We start from the raw sequence: 8,309 nt of genomic DNA, 5'->3' as shown, positions 1-8,309 counted from the left end.
CATGATTTTCCGTCCTCTTAAAATTGATCAACAGAAAATGAAGGGTTGTGTTAATGATATAATGTGGAGATGCTGGTGATGGACTGGGGTGGATAAATGTACGGAGTCGTACAACACCAGGTTATAGTCCACCAGCTTTATTTGAAATCACAAGCTTTCGGAGCTTTGCTCCTTCGTCGTGAGTGAAGAGTTCCATAAAGGCACCGCATATATAGTCAGAGAACAACGCCTGGTGATTACAGATAATCTTTCCAACTGCCCGTTATCACACCTCGGCAGAGAGATAATCACAGCAATCAAAGGAGTGGATGGTGTTCAGACAGGTTAGTCAGGGACACATTACACATACTAAATACACAAGGGGTCAGATAACAAAGGCAGAGAGAGAGAGAGAATGACCAGTTGTATTAAAAACAGATAACTTTTTTCCGCTGGTGGGGTTACATGTAGCGTGACATGAACCCAAGATCCCGGTTGAGGCGTCCTCATGGGTGCGGAACATGGCTATCAATTTCTGCTTGAAGATTTTGCGTTGTCGTGTGTCTCGAAGGCCGCCTTGGAGAACGCTTACCCGAAGATCGGGGGCTGAATGTCCTTGACTGCTGAAGTGTTCCCCGACTGGGAGGGAACCCTCCTGTCTGGCGATTGTTGTGCGGTGTCCGTTCATCCATTGTCGCAGCGTCTGCATGGTCTCGCCGATGTACCATGCTCCGGGGCATCCTTTCCTGCAACGTATGAGGTAGACAACGTTGGCCGAGTCACAGGAGTATGAACCATGTACCTGGTGGGTGGTGTCCTCTCGTGTGATGGTGGTAGCTGTGTCGATGATCTGGCATGTCTTGCAGAGGTTGCCGTGGCAGGGTTGTGTGGTGTCATGGACGCTGTTCTCCTGAAAGCTGGGTAATTTGCTGCGAACGATTGTCTGTTTGAGGTTAGGTGGCTGTTTGAAGGCGAGTAGTGGAGATAGCCTTAGCAAGGTGTTTGCCGTCATCGATGACATGTCGAAGGCTGCAAAGAACATGGCGTAGTTTCTCCGCTCCGGGGAAGTACTGGACGACGAAGGGTACTCTGTTGGATGCATCCCGTGTTTGTCTTCTGAGGAGGTCTATGCGATTTTTCACTGTGGCCCGTTGGAACTGTCGATCGACGAGTCGAGTGTCATATCCCATTCTTACGAGGGTGTCTTTCAGCGTCTGTAGGTGTCCATCGCGTTCCTCCTCGTCAGAGCAGATCCTATGCACTCGTAGGGCCTGTCCATAGGTGATGGCCTCTTTGACGTGGTTAGGGTGGAAGCTGGAAAAGTGGAGCATCATGAGGTTGTCCGTTGGCTTGCGGTAGAGTGAGGTGCTGAGGTGCCCGTCTTTAATGGAGATTCATGTGTCCAAGAATGAAACCGATTCTGAGGAGTAGTCCATGGTGAGTTTGATGGCGGGATGGAACTTGTTGATGTTATCGTGTAGTCTCTTCAGTGATTCTTCGCCGTGGGTCCATAGGAAGAAAATGTCGTTGATGTATCTGGTGTATAGCGTTGGTTGGAGGTCCTGTGCAGTGAAGAGGTCGTGCTCGAACTTGTGCATGAAAATGTTGGCGTATTGGGGTGCGAATTTGGTCCCCATGGCTGTTCCGTGTGTTTGGGTAAAGAACTGGTTGTCGAAGGTGAAGGCATTGTGATCCAGGATGAAGCGGATGAGTTGTAGGATGGCGTATGGAGATTAGCTGTTGTTGGTGTTGAGTACTGAGGCTGTCGCAGCGATGCCGTCATCGTGGGGGATACTGGTGTAGAGTGCCGAGACGTCCATCGTGGTTTATTTGCTTCATGCCAGTTGGATTTCATTTACTCCTACAGTTAGAGCTCACTTTGGCAATTTAAAACCACATTTTGGGAGGGGAAAAAATAAGATCATCTAGTTTCACATTTTAACCTGAAACAAAGCATATTTTTGTTCTTGTCCTGTTGCTACTACCTTATATTGGGCATTGCAAGTTATGAACTATGTACTACCCAACTGTCCCCGATTTTCTTTGCCCCACCATTGGTGGCTGTGCCTTCAGTTGTCTAAGCCCTAAGCTCTGGAATGCCCTCCTTAAACCTCTCTACCTCGCTCGCTCTCCTCCTTTAAGATGCTCCTTAAAATTTACCTCTCTGACCAAGCTTTTGGTCACCTGTCCTAATCTCTCTTTATATGTCTCGGTGTAAATTTTTGTCTGATAATGCTCCGGTGAAGCTCCTTGGGACGATTTAGTACATTAAAGGCGCTATATAGATGCAAGTTGTTGTTGTTCCAGTGAGCCTCATACACACTTAACAAAAAGTGTCTCAATACTGTTTACCACTTTTCCAAGTATAGATGGAACAACAGTCAAATAAACTGGCGAGGCTGCTCCTGTCATGGGAATGATGTATGGTACTGAATAGTAAGGACCGTGTTTATTTGCAAAATCTCCACCTCTACTGCTTACATAAGAATATAAGAAATAGGAGCAGGAGTAGGCCATAGGGCCCCTCGAGCCTGCTCTGCCAGTCAATAAGATTATGGCTGATCTTCGACCTCAACTCCCTATATCCCTTGATTCCTTTAGAGTCTGAAAATCTATCAATCTCAGCCTTGAATATACTCAACGACTGAGCATCTATAGCCCTCTGAGGTAGAGAATCCCAAACCTCCGAGTAAAGAAATTTCTCCTCATCTCAGTTCTAAATGGCCGACACCTTATCCTGAGACTATGGCCCCGAGTTCTCGACTCTCCAACCAGGGGAAACAGCCTCTCAGCATCTACCCAGTCAAGCCCTCTCAGAATCTTATGTTTCAATGAGATCACCTCTCATTCTTCTAAACTCGAGAGTTTGGCCCATTCTACTCAATCTTTGTACTGCTGTTACAAAGTATGCTTTTAGGGTTACATTTTTTGAGGGCCTCACAGGACCTATTTGCAGTAAGTCCAATTTTACATTAGGCATTTTGGGGATTGAAAGGAGACTACACTGCTGCCATACAAGGGCCTCATTAATGTATGTCACCCGTGGCTCAATGGTAGCACTCACCTGTGAGTCAGAATGTCATGGGTTCAAGTCCCACTCCAGAGACTTGAGCACATAATCTAGGCTGACAATCCAATGCAGTAATGAGGGAGTGCTGCACTGTCGGAGGTGCTGTCTTTTGGATGAGGTGTTAAACAGAGACCCCAGCTGCCCTCTCCGGTAGACGTAAAAGTTCCCACTGCACTATTTCAAAGAGCATGGGAATTCTCCCCGATGTCCTAGGCCAATATGTATCCCTCAACCAACATCACCAAGACAGATTTTCTGGTCATTATTTCATTGCTGTTTGTGGGACCTTGCTTTATGTGCAAATTGACTGCCATGTTTCCTACATTGCAAGAGTGACTAAACTTCAAAAGTAAGTTGGTTGTAAAGCGCTTTGGGACGTCCTGGGTTGTATATGAATACAAGTCCTTTCTTTTATGGGTAATCTTGTCTGCCTAGGGTGAGAAAACTGTATCAGGCACTTCTGTGATTTCCCCCATCTTCTGTTGGCCTCGTCCCTATGTAACTACTCTTCCTCTGCTGTCAACACCCCAAGATGAAGGGAAGAGGTTAAAAAAAAGTCCCATGGTCAGTTCAGAACTCCTGTCAAAAATTTCTCTCCGACCACCCAATGGTGAACAGGCGAGGCCCCGAATCCATGTTGCTTTCTGGAATAATTTGTCTTGCCTTCCTTATGTCAGGATCTTGTAATTTTTTTTTCAAAAATGCAGCTAACTTCTTAAAGAACTGCCAAGGGACAGTCCTCACTGCCACCTTCAGAATGCTGTTCCACAGGTCGATCACTTGCTGAGAAAAGTAAAACTTGTGAACATCCAACCTCATTCCTTGCTTTCTCAATTTATCTATGTGGCACCACTTCTCCCCAGCGTCAAATAAAGCTGGTATCAGTAAAAGTGACCATGAAGCGGTCAGATTGTCGTAAAAACCCAAGTTATTCATTTTTGTCCTTTAGGGAAGGAAACCTGGATTCGTGATTCCAGTCCCACATCAACGTGGCTGACTCTTCGCTGCCTTCACTCAGTTGTATCACCGCCTTCTCAGGGCAAGAAGGGATGGGTAATGAATGCCCACATCAAGAATGAATTTTTAAAATCTATCTACTTGCAGGTTACCAGTGTCCTTAATAATTTAAAATACTTGAATCAGATCCCCTTTAAGTCTATGCCTCTCCAATGAATCCAAGCCCAAAAGCATGAAGTCTAACTTCATATCTCAATGCACTTAAATTACAGCCAGAATGTGCTTCATAGGTGCAGGGGTGTAAAATTGTGTACAATATTCCAAATGAGGTCACACCACAGCTTTATATATCCCTATTAGCATTCATGCAACAAAAAAACAATATCAGGCCACATCTCATGAGTTTGGGAAAGGCTCCATCCATAGCATCAATCTCACCCACAAATAAGGCCACTCTCCTTTGGTGCTCTTCCTGCTGCAGTCCCTCTAACTCTTCAGTATCGAAGTGAACAATTAGTCCACTTTTCTGCCACCACTACAACTTGTCCTTTAAAAGCTGCTACCTCTTTTTTTTCCCACACTGTAGCAACTTTCTTTCTTCATTCTCAGGATGTGGGCATCACTGGCAAAGCTGGCATTTATTGCGCATCCCTAGTTGCCCTAAGATGGTGATACAACTGAATGTCTTGCTACACCACTTCAGAGGGCAGTTAAGAGTCAGCCACATTGACATGGGACAGGAGTCACAAATCAGCCAGACCAGGCAGGTTTCCTTCCCTAGAGGACATTAGTGAACAAGTTGGGTTTTTGCAACAATCCGACAGCTTCATGGTCACTTTTACTGATACCAGATTTCATGTACCAGTAACCTGGCCAAACCTGGCCCTCGTCCTAGATCAACAATCCCATTTTTGCCAGACTTGCAAATATCAGGGCTTTATTGCCAATGATAAGAGTTCTTCTGTGCATTAAGTGTGGGGAAATCACAAACATATTCTTCATAAACAGGTTTATGAATTTGGTATGTTAGCATACAGTGGCACACTTCCTGTACCATTGGTCAGTCTCCAGAAAGACCAGGTCCATACACCTTGACATTTACCCGAGGAAGGAGGAAGCCTCCGAAAGCTTGTGAATTTTAAAATAAAATTGTTGGACTATAACTTGGTTGTAAAATTGTTTACAATTGTCAACCCCAGTCCATCACCGGCATCTCCACATCATGCATACCAAGAGGGGAGAAGAAAACTAATAAATTGGAGCCTCAACCAATATCACCAAGACAGATTATCTGGTCATTTATCTCTCTGCTGTTTACGGGACCTTGCTGTGCACAAATTGGCTGCCGTGTTTCCTACATTACAACAGTGACTGCAAGTCAAAAGTACTTCATTGGCTGTGAAGCGCTTTGGGACGTCCTGAGGTCTTGAAAGGTGCACGGTCGCACAACAGCAATTAGATAATGACCACAGATGATCTGGGTTTTTTTTAAAAGTGATATTAGCGAGGACACCCTCTGCTCTTCTACCAATAGCACATTGGGATCTTTCACGTGCACCCGAGGGGGCAGATAGGGTCTCGGTTTAACATCTCATCCGAAAGATGGCACCTATGACAGTGCAGCGCTCCTTCGGTACTGCAATCGGAGTGTCAGCCGAGATTATGTATTCAAGTGTCTGGAGTGGGACTTGAACCCACAACCTTCTGAATCAGAGGCAAAAGTGCTACCAACTGAGCCATGGCTGACACCTGCTTCATACAAGGAATACTTATCGCTGGCTGTAATGGCGTACGAGGGAGGCTAGCCTCCCACCTGGAACATTGATGTCATGCCCTGGGGTGGGAGGGGGAAGAAATGTCCTGACTCTTCCTCCCCGGTCAGAATTTGAGTGATGCCAGAAGGGGAGGGGAGACCTAGCAAAAATGGGTTCTGCCCCAAATGCCTGCCCCGTTGCAGAAATTCGGCCCCCAGGTCCTCGGAATTATGGGGCTGTAATCATCTTAACTAGACCAGCCACATAAATACTGTGGCTGCAAGAGGTCAGAGGCTGGGTATTCTGCGGCAAGTGACTCATCTCCTGACTCCCCAAGGCCTTTCCACCATCTACAAGGCACAAGTCAGGAGTGAGATGGAATACTCTCCACTTGCCTGGATGAGTGCAGCTCCAACAACACTCAAGAAGCTCGTCACCATCCAGGACAAAGCAGCCCGCTTGATTGGCACCCCAACCACCACCCTAAACATTCACTCCCTTCACCACCGGCACACCGTGGCTGCAGTGTGTACCATCACAGGATGCAGTGAAGCAACTCGCCAAGGCTTCTTCGACAGCACCTCCCAAACCCACGACCTCTACCACCTAGAAGGATAAGGGCAGCAGGCACATGGGAACACCACCACCTGCACGTTCCCCTGCAAGTCACACACCATCCCGACTTGAAAATATATCACCACCATCATCGCTGGGTCAATATCCTGGAACTCCCTACCTAACAGCACTGTAGGAGAACCTTCACCACACAGACTGCAGTGGTTCAAGACGACAGCTCACCACCACCTTCTCAAGGGCAATTAGGGATGGGCAATAAATGCTGGCCTTGCCAGCGACGCCCACATCCCATGAACAAATAAAGTGTCCACATCCTGGCGTTCCACCAACAGACAGCAACTGGCGCTGCACCACTAAACAAAAACCAGAACACTGAAGAAATAATTCTTATTTCAGCATGGTCATCCTTTTTAATGAGCAGTGTAAAACAAACATGCTGCAGTCTTACAAATCGAGGGGTCTGGAACATCTTAATGACAGAAATACAATCCTGCAATGTCCCACCACCAAACAGGCTAGAGAATTCAATTCAAATCATTTGGGGAATGAGTTTAGTGATCTTTCTTCTCACAGTTTCAGGCTGTAATTTAGACAGTTACAATAACTAAACTTTAAACAAAACCAATTCCATCCATCTCCAGTACAGATATTCTGTTAAGCAAATAAAAGCCACTATTCCGATCCAATTTATTATGCAGCAACACATCATACTGCGACCTGCTTCCACCTCATTATACAAGTTTAAAAGTGTTATCAGCAAGTTCACTTTTCATTCATTCTTCTGCGCACGTGACCAGCAGTACAGCCCAAGAGACAAGAGGTATATGCAACAGTTTCAGGGAATTTTCAACATTATTTTTAAAACAGTAAGCAGCTAGAAGACAAGCCATGGTCTCCGAATGGAAAATGGCCACTGGACTGACCCGCCGCTGCCTACGCCAACGATAGTTGTGACCGCTTGCAAAGTTATAACATTCAGCAGCCTAACTCGTAGGGACCTGAATGTGACAGCTTCAGTTTTGTATCTGTACAAGTTTATCAATCCTGAGGTATTGTGGAATGCTACAATTAAAACAGCAGTTTGGAGAGAGAAAAGGCCATTCAGCCCATAAAGCCTGTATTTGTATGATGCAATTCCATCTCCATCACCTGCTGATACCCATTTTAAAGAACACCATCTAGCCTCCCTGGAAAAAATAATTAAGTAATGTGATTACCATCTCAAAAGACGTTTAAAGACACCAATTGACAAACAACTACCTTCTCAGAGTCTGTTCCACATGTTCACAAATCTGTGGGAGGGGAAAGTCTTTTTCTAATCTCTAACCCTTGAGACTACAGTGCAATGCGGAGAAAAGTACTGAAAGATTAACTAACAGGATGAGTTGTCTCCCCACCCCTGCCCATAACGCTGCAGCCACCATCTGGAGCGCAAATCAATTCATCTATTCCCTGCCCCCACACCCCTTCTTCCCCCTCCTTTCCCCACCCCACCCCCCCCCCCCCCCCCCCCCCCGTCAACAAGTTCCCATCGGTGTCTTTTCTAAATTTTAAAAATGTGAAGCGTGACCCACAAGTGTATCAACCCGAACTAAACTCAATCCAATGCTCAATTAAACTGAGGGTCTAAAACCAATCACATTATTAAGCAGAAGGATTATTAAAACCACAAAAACTACAGTTGGCATCAACGCTTAAACCCTCAGTAAATTCCAAAGTCCACAATGTTCATTATGCCACGTTATGTAAATTCATCAAATTGGTTAATGATTGCTGCGCTTTTCAAAAGTAGATACAATCATAGGCTTAGTGCAATGTATTAGTTCTATCAAGTCAATTTTTTTAAACCTATCTACCTTCAGAGGGATGACTGGTTGATAACTAATAGAATCATGAACCCTTCCTCATTGTCTGCTTTAACAATCCGCGAAGGAAGCTTGTTGATCTTCGAAGGACAAACACGAAAATTTAAA

Source organism: Heptranchias perlo, chromosome 8 (genome assembly GCF_035084215.1).
Source record: "Heptranchias perlo isolate sHepPer1 chromosome 8, sHepPer1.hap1, whole genome shotgun sequence".
Classification (NCBI taxonomy): Eukaryota; Metazoa; Chordata; class Chondrichthyes; order Hexanchiformes; family Hexanchidae; genus Heptranchias; species Heptranchias perlo.
Note: the sequence above shows the minus strand (reverse complement) of the source record.